Raw genomic sequence first — 18889 nt, 5'->3', positions numbered from 1 at the left:
TTTTTCACAATATTACATATCTTATTTTACATAATTAACATTGTCATTTTTGCAACCATATGCATAACAATTATTCAGAGTTTTAAAAATAGATTCAGTGCACACTTTCAGTCAATTATACTACTAGTTTCCTATTCTTTAGATCTATTCTTTTGGCATTTTGGAGCCAAACAGAGCTGAGTTTAAGTCTTGGTTCAAGGACCATTTATTTTCCATGTTTCCTTGTATAAGTAGTAGGAAATCTCCAGAAAGGAGTATGGTTTGGCATTATCTTTTCATAATGGTTAATGGCACCAGAGTGGCCTAAGAGAGGACGCTCGTTTCTTGTCCACTGTCTTTTCGAGAACAGGGCTGCTGCTGGAAGAGCCCACCATTATCCTCCTGCGGTGTGTAAGTGCCCATGCACTTTTAGTTTCCCTCAAATTCCTCAAGCCACAACTGTCTTTTGTGGATCGTCAGACTCCCATTTTGCCCTATAGTTCACCTTTGCTTCCCAACCTCTGCTCTGCAAAATAGGTGGTTTTTATGGGGTCCCTGGACTCTTGCACTTGGATCCCGTGAGACCATCCTTGTATCATAGGGAAATGAGGTGCACTGTGACTTGAGTGTTTCTTTTCTATATTATTTTATTGTGACTATTTCTACCAGGAAAATCTTCCCAAGTCTTTTTCTGCCACAGGTTCCCCATTCTCGCATACTCTGTCATTTCCTTCGTTATTGAAGAGCAGTCATATGCTTGTATACATAAGACTTCTACCTAGACATCTACTTTACTTTTACTTTTTTTTTATTGTGTACCCTGTTGTAATTAAGAGTGAACTCTTTATAAAGAAAAAGGACAATATACATGGTTTCTAGGTGATAACATTAGTCACCATTAGGAACTGAGCCAATGCAAAGTGCTTTGTGTGCATTCTCTGAGGGTGGGGGTGGGGAGGGAATCCAAAATCACCAGTGGATACATATATTTTTGTTATTCATATTTAACAGACAGAACAACTCAAGACTTAGGAGATTATGTCATTTGCCCAAAGCCACATAGATACGAACTGGCAGATTCAGATACTTGAGGAAATAAATGGCAAAAAACAAATGAGTGGAAAAGATAGCACCATAGGGATTTAAGAGGGCTCATGTGCAGCTGAGTGATCAAGGAAAACAAGTAGACCAAAAGTTGTACAAAGGTTATATTTGGAATCAAGAAATGAGAAGTGTTTGGAGCTATTAATTAGACAGAAGGCGTAGGAAGTCAGCTAAGAGCTAACTTCTCAATAAAGAACAAACAAGAAAGAGATGCAACTCTGGCTAAGGAGAGACCTGAGCTAAAGAAGGTGAACCGTGTTCTCTAACCATGGGGTACCTTTGAAGATGCTGGAGCTAGAGATGATACAATTTAAGTAATGGTTGAGAAGACTAAGTGCACAGGACAAGTTAGCCATCGAAGACGAAAGTAGGGAAAATATTTAGGAAGGCTTTCTGTTGAAAAGGGTCTGAACCAAAACAGTGGCCAGAATAGCTGGAGCGACATTATCAGGGGTGAGTATGTAATGACTGACTATAGGGGGCCTGGAGGAAGGAAGAATCAAAGGTTGACTCCATAGGACACAAGAAACAAGATAATAATTAAGCAATCAAGTTCAATATCCTTACTTTATAATGGAAGGAGCTGAGGTTGAGAGGAGAAATACTGTGTCTCTCAACCTGTTAGTAGTGAGGCTTCCTCACCACCAACAATTACTCTTTCCACTGCTTTAATACTGAATATGTTATTTATGCATATTTATGAGGCATTTGGTCCCAGTCAATGATCTAGTTGTTCAAAGATCCTGAATGTTGGTGAAAAGAAAAGTATAAAATTGAAATAATTTCCCATGTGCCACATCTTTTGCAGAATACTTCAGCCTTCTTTAGCATTTTTAAACTTATCTTGATTCCTACCTCAGTCCTTACTACAATGTCTCAAATTTTTTGCTTACTCCTCAGTATTAGAACATACAAAGTTTTGTTTATCTCATCTGAATATTGACAGAGCAATCCTTTACAAAGTATTGGAATGTTTCCGGGAAAATTCTATATTAAAAATACATTTATTTAGATATAAGATTAAGAAAATGAAAGTAGGAAATCTTTGAGCCAACTGACTGACAATTAGCAATAGACAAATTTCTTCTTAGGTTTGTTGTATTTATGAGCAGAAGTTAAATGCAAATGGCTACATTATCTAGTGTTATTTTTCAGATACAAAAGAATAGAGCTGTGACCTCTTGTACACAAGCCATGGAGAAGAAGGTCAGATAGAAGGGAATGATACTTGGTCCCCCAGATTTTTCTAAGCACCCCACTCTACACACATACTCATTAAAACCAATGAGTATTTCTGGAACATTTGTGACTTGCAAAACATTTGGTGAAGTGCTGTGGAGGATCCTAAGAAATACAAGACAGTGTCTGTCATGAAGGAATTTGGGACCTAGTTCTACCAATTCACTGGAAAGGCCACGGAGGAGAAAATGTGCTTCCAGAATCTAAAATAAGTGAAGGACAAAGAATAAAGCAAGGCATGAAAGATGATATATCTTCATGTCACTAGGCAACTTTAAAATTTCTGCTCTTATACTACAGTCTTTCTCATAAGACCCTGAACAGTGAACAAGGAGGAAAATGTTTTACATTCAGATATTTAATGTCTTTCTAGTTTTCAAATAAAACTCTTTTTATGATATTTCTTTCATTAGCCTGCTTCATAAGAGTGAAAAAGACTATGAAGACTTGACTCTTTTATTAAGCAAGACTCCAGAATAGCAAAGGCAGTCACGAGCAATAGCAAAATCTTACAGAGTTGCAGATACACTAGGCAATCATATTAGTAGATGTTTTTAAAGTTAGATTTCTCTTCCCTATTATATTTACTTAATTTTTCATGGTTAACTCTCTCTCACATATACACAGCAAAATGTCTGTGGTCTGTTAACTTAGTCACATGAAGAAATATGGGAATGGGTGATCTTGTTGGGTTTAAAGAACAGTGCTGATTCTCTCAAATACGAAGAAGCAAAGTATATAAGTGGTGAAAATGTGGTGGGGCGGGGTGCAAAGATTCTTGGAACTTTTTTGCAAGGCTTCAGGAAGCTATCTCTATATTCAAAAGGATGTTTCTGTCTTGTCAGCATTTTTTCTTTATTTATGTTGGACTTTATGACATATCTAAGAATAATAAATAATTTATAAGATGCAATAATGGCCTGGTACATTTCTGGCAGATTTAAAAAAATTCTTTTCCAATAACTCATTTGATAAACTCTTGAGTTCTTTTCCCTAGAACATTTCACACAACAATGCTTTGTTTTAAGGGTTGTCTATCAATGAGTTGCAAAGCATTCATTATGCATTCAAGCCTGTTTTTTGTTGATTTCTTTCTTGCCTCCTTTTATTTTTCCCATTTAAGTGGCATTTTTCTGGGAGTAATCTGATTCTTTGGATGCAGAATGAAATCATGTTAGGAAAAAAATTAACTCTTTAGATTCACAAGGACAATTACAGTCTTTTACAGCAATGATCACACATCAAAAACAATTCAATTTAATACTTTTTTAAATCATTTGCTTACTCATCTCTACTCAGATACATGTATATGAAAACGTAGCGGTTAGACTGCTAAGTTATGAAAAAGAAAAAAATAAACAGCAGCATTTTCCATATATATATTTCTAAGAAATAATGTCTTCTTGTTTTATCAGACTTCCTAAACACACACACACACACACACACACACACACTGTATTTTAAATAGCTGTCCTGACCATTATCCAAAATTAATACTGTGTGTGAGATTTCTTTTCCCGTTCACATTTTTAAACCTTATGGAAAGTCCTAAAGTAAGTAGTAAGTAGCAGGAAATCAAAAAGGAGTTTCATTGATTACTTCCTGACCTGCAGTGTTGGTAGCCTAGTCTGTTGTCCTGTGTGATTATAGTTATGCTCACATCATGCAGTCAGCACATCCAGTGCCAGGGAATGTGTTTCTAGAAGTAGAAATCTAGGTGCACTATGTACTGCACTATTTCTGTTCTTTCCTGGACCTCTTTATAACCAAGGATATAATTCGCAAACTGGCCAACTGTTTTTTGGCTATGGACCCAAGACTATACATTTCCAATGTAACTAGTCTTTATCATGAATGAAAAGGTTCAGGCAAAATATGAATGAAGAGAGAAAGGAATGGCAGGGCTTATTAAGTGATACAGCTGTATTTAAGGATGGCCATGAATCACTGTGATAATAAGGGGATGGGTAACAGAGTCATGTCTGAGAACAGAGGAATGCAGGAAGAACAGTGGACAGGAGGCTGACGTCTTTGAAACAATTCCTTGGAGGTTTTTGAGACCACTATGTATCCTAGTCATAGGAAACGCTTACTAGTTTCATTCCAGGAAAGCAACTCATTGAGCAAAAAACTCCCCACATCTCTTGGAAGGCAGAGGTTTCTTTTCACTCTCAACCATGTATTCTCTCTTGTAGACATGCGTAAACCCAATATCTGATCCTTACATTAGAACTTTTGACCCTTATTCTAATTCCTCAATTCAAAGACGAGAATTCCAAGATGTGCCATTGATCGATAATCACTTTTCACACATACACAAAATCAACAGTAACAAAATTAAATGTACACGTCACTTGTAAAAAGAATTCTTTTAAAATAATTTTTCATTCTGTTTCAGGTGTACAGTACATGGGTTAGACATTTACATAGTTTATGTAGTGATCCCCTGATTACTCCGGCACCCATCCGGTTCTACACATAGCCATTACACTGACTGTATTACTCCACTGCATTCTGATTTCAGAAACATTATAATTTAAAAAAAAAAAATTGCTTCTTAGAATCAATCATTAGTCTCCAGATAAAGAATCTTAACTCGAATGCCTCCAAATTGGTGATATAGATGCTTATTCACATGGGCTTGCATACATACATCGAGGCCCTTCTATAACCCATAGTCTAAGTGTTGGGAGTGTTTCAAAAATAAATTAAACTTGATCTCCTTCCCTCAAACACTTTATGGCTTAGGACAAAACACATTATGTTTCATTAGGTACATTCCAAAGTGGCAATGACAAGTACCCCAAGCATGGCTGAGAACCAATAAATACTTGAGAAATATATGCTATGTCTTGGATGTTGCTTCTAATTTGCTTCCAGTCTGGCTGGGCATGGGAAGGGAATGGATAGAGAAAATCCTCCTAGAGAAAGTGAAATTTTTCTTCTACATCTTGAATGATGAGTAAGATTTTCTATACAATCTTTTTTCTTTTTTTTTTGCTGTAATGATTCAAATTTTCTTTAAAAATTAATTTCATCAAATTGTGCAGTACGTGTTTTCAGCCTACACCTCCACATAATTTATCAAGAGACTGTTCATGGTTTATATTTGTGTTGTCAGGCACTGGGTTTCATTTGTATTATGCTATTTTATCATAAGACTTGCACTGAACCAGAATTCTTTAAACTCAAACTTACCGAGCACCTGAGTGTGCTAATGAGATGCTCTAGGTGAGTGCTGTGTGATGAAATCCAAGATATTACTCCTGACCTTGAAAGGACTTAACCTTGTTTAGCAATTTCAATTGCAAATTTAAAGATAAATAGTGACACAAAACAGCATGCACTAATAAGAGCTGGAACTGAGAGAAATAGTGAATTCTGCAGGAAGAGAAAGTTCATGTTTTTTGTTTGTTTGTTTTTGTTTTTAGAACAGTGTCTCATAGATTGTATCTTATAAAAAAGAAAAGAGTTAAAAAGTAAAGAAGAATCAGTACATCCTGGAAGGAGACAGTATAAGCCAAGGCACAGAGGAGGAGATTTTCAGTGTCTGGGGATCAATAAGTTGATCAGCTGGGTTGGAGACATGCTCATGTTAAGACATAGTGAGAGAATTACATAATGATCAACAGTTTTGTATTGGGTACTTGCTGTTCATCAGAAACAGTACGGGGCCCTGGAGACATAAAAATTGCTATGGCACTATTTTTTCTTTAACTTCCAATCTATTGAGAATGACTACAAATCAATAGGTAATAAAAATATCTTAGATATTAGAAGCAGTAAGAAGGAGAGGGGGTTACCCCACTGACAAAGAGGACCTGCGAGGGTCTTGGATTGGGAGAGATGTTTACAACGCAGAATGAGTGAAAGCAGAGAAGGGAATGCTGGGTGTACGAAAAAACTAGGAAATGAATGCGAAATCTATTTGTAATATTTCTTTCCTTTCCTATCCCTCAGACATGAACATTAATATATGAATGAGACATCCTATATAGAGAATTCTAACTAAATACTACCTTTAAGCTAAACAGCAAGCTTAATGGTCTGTTTTTAACAGATAACTATTATTTATGAACCAACCTGAGTAAAACTGACTCTTCGGGGATACATTTTCCATATTTTTGGCTGACATTTCTAGGTCCCTGAGCAGATCTTATTAGCTTCGTGATTTTAATCTCTGCCTTTTAAAAATGAAGGTCTTTGGCTCAGAATTTCTTCCCTTGATTTATACCTTCCTTATCCTTTCCATCATGCTGCTCTCTCCCTGGTGATATTAAAGAGTGATTATTGGGCTTGATCAACACCACAGGCTTCTTTTTAATTCAACAGTTGAATATACACAGGTTTCAGGGATCAGTTTAAAATTCCTTGTACACTGTATTTATATGCTGAGCTCTCGAAACAGCATAAGCAACTACTTAACCTTGAGAAGAGATTGAGGCCACTGTATTTTCTGTCACTTTAGGCAATATTACTTCTAGTGCTCAGTGGCTACAGCCATTTCCCAACTCGAGTTCACTTAGGGTCTGAAATGAGGCTCAGCGTCGTTATTTTTTTTTTCCTGTGTTACATATTCCTAGTTTACAAATAAACTGACATTTATATTAATCAGCTCTCTAGAGCAAACATAGCTGAAGAAGGGCTAATACATCATCCCAAAATTGCTACCTAAATTCTCATTCCAAGATCGTTATTGCTGCTCATGATAAATAGCATGAAAGAAAAAGGAAATTTGGGGCTTTCATTGGTTTGGTAACTGTAGGAAAGAAAATGTTCTTCATTTTGAGATAAATTTTGAAATATATTTTAAGTAGTTTTGATGAACTAATAAAGATTAAACGTTATAAAATGAGTATTTACCATTCCCCCCACCCCCAGGGGTTTATTTTAGACTAACACATTAGTAAGTTTCAGTGTTGCTTCTGGTTGGGTTCAGGACTTGTTGACCAAGTCTAAGAATGTTAGCAACCATATAGCAAGGACTAAAACACTTACTGACATCATCAGGACAATATCCATCAGCTTAAGAAGGCTTTTTTAAAAATGGCCTTAAATTTCAATAGTTTCATGCAAGGTGAAATATCGCAGCCACAAGATAAAAAATCTTCTGACAGTGTCTGAAAAATGTAGGCTTATATCTACAGATCATAATGAAGGTAAGACATACAATAGACCAGCCTTCAATCTTTTATAGTACTGATACTTAGGACTGTCCCATGATGTTGCAGCAAGAAGCTTAAAACTGTCTGTCAGTCTCTGAAGCATCACCATAATTAAATTTCAAGGCTGTACTCCATAGATCACGGGGAAAGATATTAGGGTTGAAAAGGTCTCATTAATGTGAATGACATAAGTCATCTAGATGCCCAATAAGAGATGCCACCTTAAATATCATCTTTTGATTAACTCTAAAAGAAATACATCTACTAGTAGGAAGTGAAGGGCTACCTGAAGGTCTGTTGAAAAGCAGGTGGTAAGAAGGTTATAAAGAGTGAATCCCAAGACAAGGCAGCCGAGCAAAACTCAGAGACAAAGAGATGACATTGCATACATGCAAATGTAAGGTTTTAGGAGAAAACAGGAAAAAGAAATTATGTGCCAAACTTTAGGGCACAACAACTTCCACCAAGGTTTGCTGTCTTCCGCCAGACTCTACCAGGGGAGCGGGTGACCACTACTTTAAAGACCACCTAATTCAAAAGTCCACTTCCTGCTAAAACGTTAATGGAGTTTCAGCTGAAATTGCTTCATTCCATTCTAAGCAGAAGGAAACAGAATCATTGTGAAGAAAACACAGATTAGAAATAGAGAGTCTTCATTTGGGCTTCAGCAGCACCATTTTTTTTTTTTTTTAGCTTTGGGAGCTTGAGCAATTTCTTTAATCTACCTGATCCTCAGTTTCCACTTGTGATAAAGGCATAATATTCAAACCCATTTTATGCATTAGTACATATGAATAGGATTTTGAAAACTTATACTGTTATACGGACTGATAATTGTTATTATTAAGAATCAATTTGTTCATAAAGCAGTTGATTTTTATTGGGAATATATTAACTGTGCATTAGGATACCTAATTTACATAATGTAAATAACTAGCAAGCAACTTTATATTCAGTTTTGACAAGTGTTTCTAAAGATAGTGCATTTTCTTATTTTCCAGGGCATTGGCATTCCCAGTTGTATGGCCCTGGAAAGCTTTGGAACCCAGGGACACTGTGTCTGAAATTTGCAGGATCTGCCAGCAGATGGCACTATATAGCCAGTAAACACCAAGTGCCTCTGTCACATCACAGGTAAGCAATCTCCTGTGTTCCTTTCAGCACAGAGAAATATAATTAATGAAAAAAATCTTATGATGATTATTTGTATGCCACGTATAATATTTTTAAAAGCAGTAAAGATAGAATTCTATTAAAACTCACAGGCAAACAATAACTATCTAAGGTCATATTTGTATTTTCTTTGTCTTATTCATTTCCTGTAGCTTTCAAGGAAGTCAGCGTTCTGTGGCTAGCTCCGTGCCCACCTTCTCAAGAATCTCTATGTGGAACAGAAGTGGTTATCTACCTTCAAGGTAATTTTGAGTTATCGTAATTGACTTTGTTGACTTTTTTATGTTGTTGTTTTTTTTTAATTTTAGAGGTGCAAATATTTTTCCTGTTAGTTTTTGTCCCTGCTTTCAGAATTGCCGTACAATGCTCCTCCAAAAGCCTTCAATAACATAAGTCTATTCTGAATTCTCTTGACGTGGCAGCAAATGTGAGACCAAAATTGGGCAGGGAATATTTATTTTTTCAGCAGTCCCCGACTCTTTTGGCACCAGGGACAAGTGCTCCTATGAGAATCTAATGCCTGATGATCTGAGGTGGAGCTGAGGCGGTGATGCTAGTCCTGGGAAGTAGCTGAGAATACAGAAGAAGCTTCGCTCACTCACCCGCTGATCACCTCCTGCTGTGCGGCCTGGTTCCTAGTAGGCCACAGACTGCTACCCCTGTTTTAAATAACAGCAGCCTCAGCAAACTCAGCTCTTTCCTGTTTCTCTCAAAACACTGACCCTCTCATTCCTCTTACCTTCTAGATCTGTTTAGCTTTTATTGTTCTTGTTGCTTTGCTATCTCAGGTAAATTTTAGCATTTGGTTCTCCTTTCCAAACTAAACTCCATCCGCACTACAGAACCTACGGATTGAGTATTGCAACACAGGATTCTTCTTAGAATGGTCATTTCCATGCTGAGCTGTCTAAGTGTTAACAGGTAACAAGTACTTACAAAAATCCCAATTGTTGGATTTTATGGTTAAGAAAGATCAATTAATTCTTGACGTCATCTGGAAGTCCGTTTTCTGATATCATTTATTCTAACCATTCCTTATCATGATCAGGAAACAGCTCTCCCTGGACTACTTAAGCAACAGAGGTCTCCTCTGCTCTAGATTCTACCACATCCCCCTATGATATGCTGCTTTATATGGCTTAATATCCTTAATATGTATATGTATCTTATAGCCTGGTTTCACTTAAGAACCTGTTTACTGCAAATAACAGGAAAGTGAGTTGAAATTATCAAGTATTAAAAAATAGGTTTTTTTTTTTTTTAATGTAATAAGGCATTTGTGATATCAGGAAGAGCAACTCTACAGGTCGTTTGGAAACTTGTCTCATGAAACCAATTCCTCCTTCTACTGGCTCAAAATTAGCTGTGGTGGCTCAAGCAGCTTAGATTATAAAGGTGGCCTTTAGAAAGGAAGCTGCTTTTAGCAGGAAACCAAATTGTAGGAGTCTGGGCTGCTGACACACATATTAGCCTTTGGCTCATTGCCTACATTTTATGAGAGAAATAAACTTGTATATTATTGCAGTTGGTTGAATTATGGTTCCCCCAAAAGATATGTCCACATCCTAACCCCCGGAACCTGTGAATGTGACCTTCTTTAGAGAGTCTGCAAATGTCATTAAGGATCTCAAGATTAGATCATCCCAATTTATCCAGGTGGGCCCTCTATTTGATTACAAGTATTCTTATTGCAGATACACAGGAGAGACACACACACAGAGGAAGAGAAGCCTCAGTCACATGGAGGAGAAGGGGATGTGAAGACAGAGTCAGGGATTGGAGTGATCCAGCTACAAGGAATGCTCGAAGCCACCGGAAGTTTGAAGAGGTAAGGAAAGAGTCTCTGTCAGAGCCTCTAGAGGGAGCACAGCCCTGCCAACACCTTGATTTGGACTTTAGGCCTTCAGAACCGCGAGAAAAGACATTTCTGTTGTTTATAGTTACAAAGTTGGGGTAATTTTGTACAGCAGTAGTAGGGAACAAATATGCTTGTTTAGCTGCTATTCTTTACGTTTTCTGTCACTCCGAAAGTAACCTAATCCTAATTTTTTCCTGACCTATATTATGAATGTCTTAAAATCGAAGATTGCATTTTATTATAATTAGGTCTATCCCTTACATGGACTGGAAGTGAGTGTGCCCATGCTGTTCCTTATGGTACTATATTTGCATTGCCACATAAGGGGACTGGTGTTTAGCAGAGACTGCTAGTTTCAAATAAACCCTGGAAGAATTTCAGGAATAGGCATTATCAATGATCATTATTACTGCCTAGCGAAACATGTAAGTAAAGCAAAAGATGGGTGACAGGAAAGTAAAACCTGTACCGATGAATCAAGTTTTAGATATGCTAATATTTTGATGTCTCTTGCAAGGTTTGGTGTACACTGTGAATGGCACAGACATTTCTCTCCCACTAACCATACCAAACAAAGACCCAGCAGGTTGTCTGCTGTACTTACAGTTAACCTGCTTTCCAAGTTCGTTGGTTTTCTTCCAGGTTTAGCATCTTGAAGATTTCCTCAGTTTTCTATCGTGCTGGTTTATGGTTTATTTCACTTGAATGCTAACACACGTTTTTGTTTTGTTTTCTTTATAAACTTTTTATAAATTACATTATCACATTCTTTCCTCTCCGTTCTAAAAAGTAGATGTTATTATGTACTAGCTCCAGAGAAAACACAGAGACATGTTTGAATTATTGTCCATGATTGACACTAATAAGTACTAGACATAGGATTCAGTCTCCGGTCCAACTGGCTCCCAAAGCATGACACTGCAAATTTATTCTTAAAATTTCTCTTGGAAAAACTTTTTTGATCCACCATTTTGTAGAAAAATAAGCTTTGACGGATTTGATATTACTAAATCATCACTGGCTTTTCTACTCTGGATTTATTCTTTATAACTATCCCTGTTTTACATTTTGCCAATTTAATCATATCTGCAAATTCTTTGGGTTTAGCCTATTACTACAAATCCCTCATTAAAGAATGTAGAATACAAAATTCATTGACTGTTACCTAATACTTGTGATTTAAAAATGGACAATAATTAGCTTATGCTTATATTTCCTAGTATATTTTGTTTTAAAGATTACCTGGGTATTTGACATTTATCAAAGGTATGTTATTGATTTAACAGCTCCCTTCCACAGATTACCTTTCATGATAACAGAATGAACTTGGAGCCCATTAATTTCTGAAAGTACATCATTCTTGAAGTGCTGGAGATTTTATTTCAAAGAAAATTGGCTGGTTATTTCCAGTCCTACCCATGAATCAAAAACTATCTACATCTAGAAACAACTAAGTGGCTAGGAGTGTCCCTAAAATTATTAGATTCACCTTTTCTAAGAATCGGGAATAAGCCACATGGCTGACAAAATGTTATGGTAAATACTGCAGATACCCTTTTCACTTGGGAACATCTCTGTTGGGCATTTCACAAAGTATACGTTGTCAAATGCTAGCTATTGAGAGTGCATCCATATCCCTTTTGATTGTATTGGATATGACACATAAGATGCTACTGGAAGTCTACACTAATATTGAAATTGTCAAGAGATGCAAGAGTTCAGCTGTGAGGCAAATAATTAACAGACACTATACTGTTGTTTGAACCAAGTTAAATGTTCAAACAATAATTTATTGTGCCAGTCTAAGTAACTTAAATTTTATTTTAAAAGTACACTAGAAAACAAACTCCCTAAAAAAACAAGACATTGAAAGAGTTAAACCTATTTAAAAAATAGAATGGAAACTAATAACAAATAAGAAGCGTTCACCGTAATGCCCGGCTATTCCTACATAGCACAGGATGCTTATTGGAAGAAAGGAATAGCTAGCTATCTATTCTTTGTGCCAAGTCACCACTAAGGAGGGCTCTTCAGGAGGCACATTCATTCTTTAAGACATTAGCAACTCATTTAATACCTTAAAAAGGGCTCATTATTTCCTAAAAGCAATGCTAGAGCCCACCTAAAAAGTCTTTCGTACAGAATCCCACAGTTTAATTAAATTCTGCATTATTTAGTTTAATTCACATCATTAAAGCCATTTTTCTTCCTGGGGGTGGGGGTGGGGTGGTGAATTCAAATAATACTAATGCCTTGTATTTGTAAAGAACTTAACTTAAAAGGGTTTTTTTTGTGTGCGTTTGTTTTTGTTTTCCATTTATTATGTCACTTGATCCTTAACACAAGTATACCAGTCTTCAAATAATATCTTTTCGTTCAAGGTCGTTTCATTATAATGTTGCTGAGATGCTTAGGAAATTAACTCTTGTTTATATCAATTAGCCTGTGGTAGAATTGGTTTTCTTACATGTTGTTTTATTTAAAGAGGCAGATTCTATTGTTTTCCTCATTTTATGGATGAGGAAAAAGAGGCAAAAGGGGATAAGTAGCTGGTCTGACATCCTGCAATGGGAGGTTGTGCAGCTCTACAGCTTTGGCTCTGAGCCACCACGTTTCACCATGCAGAAGTGTTCCCTGTGGTGGAACACAAACCTGCGTTACATTTGCAAAGAAATGCAAGGGTAGGTACGCAGGCACAATATTATTACCCTCAGGTTAGAGATCAAGGCACTGAGGCTGAGAGAGTGTAGTTTTTGTAATCACAGCTACATGTTGTACAGCTAGAACTAAACCAGGTCACTTAACCTAGAATGACCAATTTGGTCATTCTAGGTTAATGACCAAATTGGTCATTCTAGCCCAGTTTTCTTTTCACTATATTGTTTCTGTTCTTCTCTACTTGCTTACCTACAAGCTACTTGTTTTATTGTTTTGTTTTGCTTTGCTTTGCTTTGCTTCGCTTCGCTTCATTTTGCTTTGTTTTGTTTTGTTTTGTTTTGTTTTGTTTTGTTTTGTTTTGGGATATTTTAACTTGTGAGCCCTATTAAGCTTGTAATAGCCCAGGCTTGTCATTCTGTGTGGCTAATGCTGACTTCTCAGACATCAAAGTGGCTCACAGACTCCACAATGCACAACAGCATTCTTAATTCTTCCCAAGAACATTAGAACAAATCCAATGCTAGGGTCTCAAAGCCTCTCTTAGTTGGCACTATCTCTGTCTTTAACTCAATTCGATGTTGTCTGGGGACCAGAAATTATTATCACTTCTTGAAAGTAAATTGAAATTTAAGAATTTGTTTAGCAAACTGTTTGTTAATCTTTTCATTCAAAGGGGAAGTTTAAATTTGCAAATAAATTCAGCGATGAGAACAGCAACCACACAAGTCCTCTCGCCAGGACTTAGAGGGCCATTTCCTAAGACAGGTTGAGTTTAGTTATTGGAGGGGGTGGAAGCTTTTTCTCTATCTGCATATTTTCAGGTAGACAATGGAATTCTTTATGCTACTTCTACTTAATGCATAGAGACCTTCAACTCAGAATGATGCAAGGGGCATGATATTTGTATTTGGAGGAAAGTTTGGATAAGACAAATTTTGTGCAACCAGCAGAGAAGCAGACCAGTGTCCTGGTGTTCTGGCATCTTCTTCACTCAAACGAGAGAGGGCTGTGGTGCTTTCGCACACATGCGTGACCTTTAGCTAAGATACACAGTACAAAGAGGAATTCAAATTTTGGCCTCAGAGTCACCGTTGATAAAGACTTAGTAATTCTGTCATCATCACTGAAGAATGATGGTCTTGTAGGTAGCAAGGTTTAATATTCAGTGTTTTCTGTTCTCTCCTTTGTAGCAAAATGCGAACAGAGACTGACAGTGGCTGGTTCCAAAGTCCCAGTTATCAAAGGAAAGCATAAACAAAATCCATTTCCCAAATTATCAGCTTAGACTAGCAAGGAAACACTGAAGACATAGCTTGGGGATATTTTCTGTTGTGGGAGGATATCACAGAATAAAAGAGAGACTCGGGGACAGAGTCAGGGCATTTCTGGGCAGGAAGGGGCTCCTTGTTCTCTCTCACTCTTTGCCGTCCTGTATCTGACTGATATTAGTTCTTGCTTCTGGCGTCAGAGGTGATTAAATCTCAACGAGAATCATTTCAGTGGCGTCTTGGAGACAGACTCTGGACTGAGGTAAAGTAAAAATGGAGAGGAGAAGAAAACACAGTAGGTCCAAAGACACTCCTTTGGAGGATTTTTCTGGTAAAGGGGAGCAAATGAATGGGCAATAGTTAGAGGGTCCCGGGGGGGTCAAGTGAAGTTTGCTTGTTTTATGGTTTAGATTGGAGCTAATGCAGCTTGTTTGTACACTGATAGCATTAGCCTGGAAGAGATGAGAAAGATGAGAGAGAGAGAGAGAGAGAGAGAGAGAGAGAGCGCGCGCGCGCAAGCACACGTGAGTGAGAGATGAGAAATGGATGAAAGAGAAATAGGTGATAAATGCAACAAGGAGCAGAAGCCTTGAGAAATAATGGAATACAGTGTAACTTGGAGCACTTGGTCTTAGACATGAGGAACACGAAACAGTTCACTGCTTTTAACCGGAGATAAGAAGTGTATGGGAACAGATCTACACATCGATGCACCTCTAACCAGTGCTCAGGCCTAATCTTCCTTCCAGTCATAGACTTAGTTCTTCCCATGAATTACTTTGCTTCTGGCCACCTTGGGTAAATAACTCTCCTTGTTTGGCCTTATCGTGTGACCCTCCCACCCTGGAATCACCTCTGACACCAGGACTAAGGGCTGATATCAGATGCAGGATGGCCAAGAACTTGAGAGAACAAGGATGCCCTTCCTGTCCTGGAATGCTGAATCTCTTCCTTTGTTCTGTGTTATCTTCCCCATGACAGAAAAGGTCCTTGGACTATGTTGCCAAATTAATGGTCAATTCCCACTCTATCTTATTCATCCTTTCTCACAGTATTTGACACAGTAGTTTCCTTTATCTACTTTGACATACTTCTTCCCTTGGCATTTGGAAGACAACAGTGTCCTAATTTTTCTTCTATCCTACTGACTTCTTTTACTTCTTTACTGGTTCCCTTCTTCTTTCTAATTGCTGGAGAACTCAAGCCATGGCCCATTTTCTCTCATTGGTTTCCTTCCCTTTCCTCTCTTTTCAGTTCCCCTGTGTATATAGTCTCTTCAGCATTCTTGCACACAACCTGGGGTGCTAATGGTCTGTAAAGACAAGGGAATTGTATTCAGGGACAGCATGTCACACCAGGTAATTCCAGGGCACAGGGCATCTGTGACATGGAAGTTTTAGTTAAAGTATCATGGTTTCTTAAACATATATATAGAATCAACAATCTAGCCCTGTAGAAAAAGTTTTAAAAAAACCTAATTATTATTCCTAGTTTCTGATTTACTGAGAGCAAGGCTGTCCACCCACACACCGTTTGATGGACGCCAAGTGTTTTGCAAACTTAAGAGTAGCTTCTTTGAAACATACACTTTGGTATATTTTCCTTCAGACCTTTTATGTGACAGAATTCACATGTTGCTTAGAAATCTTGTTTTCCAGTGAATGCACACACAGTACTGCAGGGAGATACCATGAATGCCTCATTCTACTTCTGTTTTTTTTTTTTTTTTTCAAGTAAAGGTGGATTCATCATGCAATTCACATCTATCTTCTGCAACTGTCAAATAATATATTTATACTTAACTTAGAGTTACAAAGGGAAGTGAAAGGCCCTAGAAGTCTTCTTCCAGATAATGCACAGATATTGGGTTGATTTTAATTTTATTTCTCATTTCCAAACTGTGTATTCATACCTTTTATAGGGATGCTAACTTGTTACAAATAGATTTATTTAAATTTCATTATCCATTACCTACCTTCCAAAACATACATAAATTAACTCTTAAATCGCCAAAAGGCTAGGATTCCTGAAGAAGAGGATGAAGAGATTACAAGATTGAATAATCGCAGAGTTAGGATGGGCAACAGAGAATAAAACCAGCGTTGTCTGTGCTCTGTGCTCTGGAGATAAGAAAATGGAATGAGCTGAGGAGTGGCCTTTTTTTGGTGAGATCTCAGAATAGGGAATATAATTTGCATGTAAACCAGGTGGGAGAGGTAGCCTAATGTGATGGTTGAGCATGGATTATAGAGACAGACTACTTAATCTTGATTGCCAGTCTTCCCATTCACAAACCCTGTGACCTTCAATTAGTTAATCTCTCTGTGTCTCTATTTTCTTAACTCTAAAATGAAGATAATAACAGTTTCAACTTTATAGAATTGTTATGAAGATTAATGAACTTAGGGGTTTTCAACACCATTGCTAATAATGTTGTTATCAGAAAATTCCTGGTTTGCCAAGAGGGGCTGTCCTAAACATCAGAGAATGTTTAGCATCATTTCCGACTTCTACCCTCTAGATGGAGTAGCAACACCTGGTCTCAAATTATATCCAGATGGTGCCCCTGGTTGGGAACCACTAAGTTACCATTCCGAGAGTAGTACTTAGCGTGCAAGAAATGCTGCATAGATATTTGTCAAGTAAAACTACTAATAAACTAACAGCAACATTTCAAAAGTAACTAACAGTGATACAAGGTGTAAATATGGACTAGATATAAGCGATCAATAGAAGAAAATGAGTTGGTGGTCCTCCTCAGTTTATGAATTCTATCCTTAACAAATCATTAAGACATAAAAAAAAATTTGAAAAATTATATCCTAGGGATCAATCTCTGAAACCAGCGGCCCTTGCCAGCACTGAAACTTCCCTTCTAGCCACCAACAGCCTTTGATTCCTTATCCTGTGCTCATCTCACAGAGTTGTTCACCTACTACATTATCTACTTAGCTTCTGTAAATGCCCCATTCTCTCCCACACATTGAATTCTGTAGAATCTCACTTTTTGAATATGTTGTCCTTCCTTTTATACATGGAGTTACTTTAGTCTACTCTCTAGAAGTAGAATCTCCAAATCTAAAGAATGCCACAGGATTAAAAAAGATAACCAGAATGGCGGAATGGGTCCGGTCCGGGGTGAAATGCAGTGACCTGAAAACACATGCATGTCCGAAGGGAACACTATGGAACTCTAGCAGCTGGGCAGTATGGCGGATGTGGACCCAGTTTTGCCAAACCCAAGTGTTCTCCCTAAAACCTAGTGAAGCTGTGGGATACAACTTGACAGGACTTCAAATAAGGAATTGTGATTGTCCAGCATTCTTTTTTAATTGAATTTTCAGATTAACATAGACTTGACACCAGCATGCTTTTGAAACTTTGAAGCACTCCTCATGTGGAGCACTTCGAGTAAATATGCAAAGGTCATTCTGGAACTGGTTTCCATATGCCCATGTAGTGTCACATTCCTGAGAAAATAATTTAGGAATAATTGGGATTTAAATAATCTTGAAACCTAGAATTCAGTGAGACCAAGATATTGACATGTATACACATATTGCTTGCTTTGGTTAGTCATTTTTTTCAACGAATATGTTAACTTCGAGTATTCAGGAAGGAATCCTGGTTTACGATGTGCATGAAATCATACTATAACATTTTAAATAATAAAGACATAGCTTGCATAGTATTTTTTCACTAGATGGAGCTTCATTAATTTTGTGTAGTTTGATAGTAATTGATTGTGCAGAACTGATTGTTAAATAAAGCCAAAATAAGCCGTTTAATTATACTATGGCTGGTTAGGCTTTGTCATCTACGCAAGATCTCAGTCAGTGACTCCAGCCAGACATTCTCTCTCTGCCACCAAGCAATTTCATAACCTTGTTATTATCACTCGCTCACATCTCCATCTCAAAGGGAGAATAAGACCACTTCTACTTTTTCCAATAGCATTTATCGAGCATATATTAGATGCCAAATATCATACTAAACACTTCATGAATATTTTCATATTTAAATTTCAGAAAAACCTGTAAGATAAGCATTATCTCATAATTTTACATGTTAGAAAACTTTAGTTCAAAGAGGAAAATCCAAATTTAAAGACATAAAAGTCAATCTAGCCGAATTTACCTAATGTCACTAATTTAAGAAAGGGATGGATTGAATGTTGAACTTAGAACTATGTTACATTTACATTTAAACCTAAGTAAAATGTATGAAGTTCTCATTCAGCAACTATATTTCTGTGGTTTCAGATTTAGTAGAGATTAATTCTATTGTTTGTATAGATAGGTAGCTTAAACAAGAAAATATAACTGAAAATTGCTTTCAGGATTCGGGCAGAGGCTAGATTAGAAACACTTGATACATAATAGTACCTTAAGAAACTATTTGTTCTGGAGGCTAAAGGTAAAATTTAAAAAGTAGAGGCAAATATA

This window comes from Rousettus aegyptiacus, unplaced genomic scaffold (assembly GCF_014176215.1).
Source record: "Rousettus aegyptiacus isolate mRouAeg1 unplaced genomic scaffold, mRouAeg1.p scaffold_m13_p_16, whole genome shotgun sequence".
Taxonomy (NCBI): domain Eukaryota; kingdom Metazoa; phylum Chordata; class Mammalia; order Chiroptera; family Pteropodidae; genus Rousettus; species Rousettus aegyptiacus.
Note: the sequence above shows the minus strand (reverse complement) of the source record.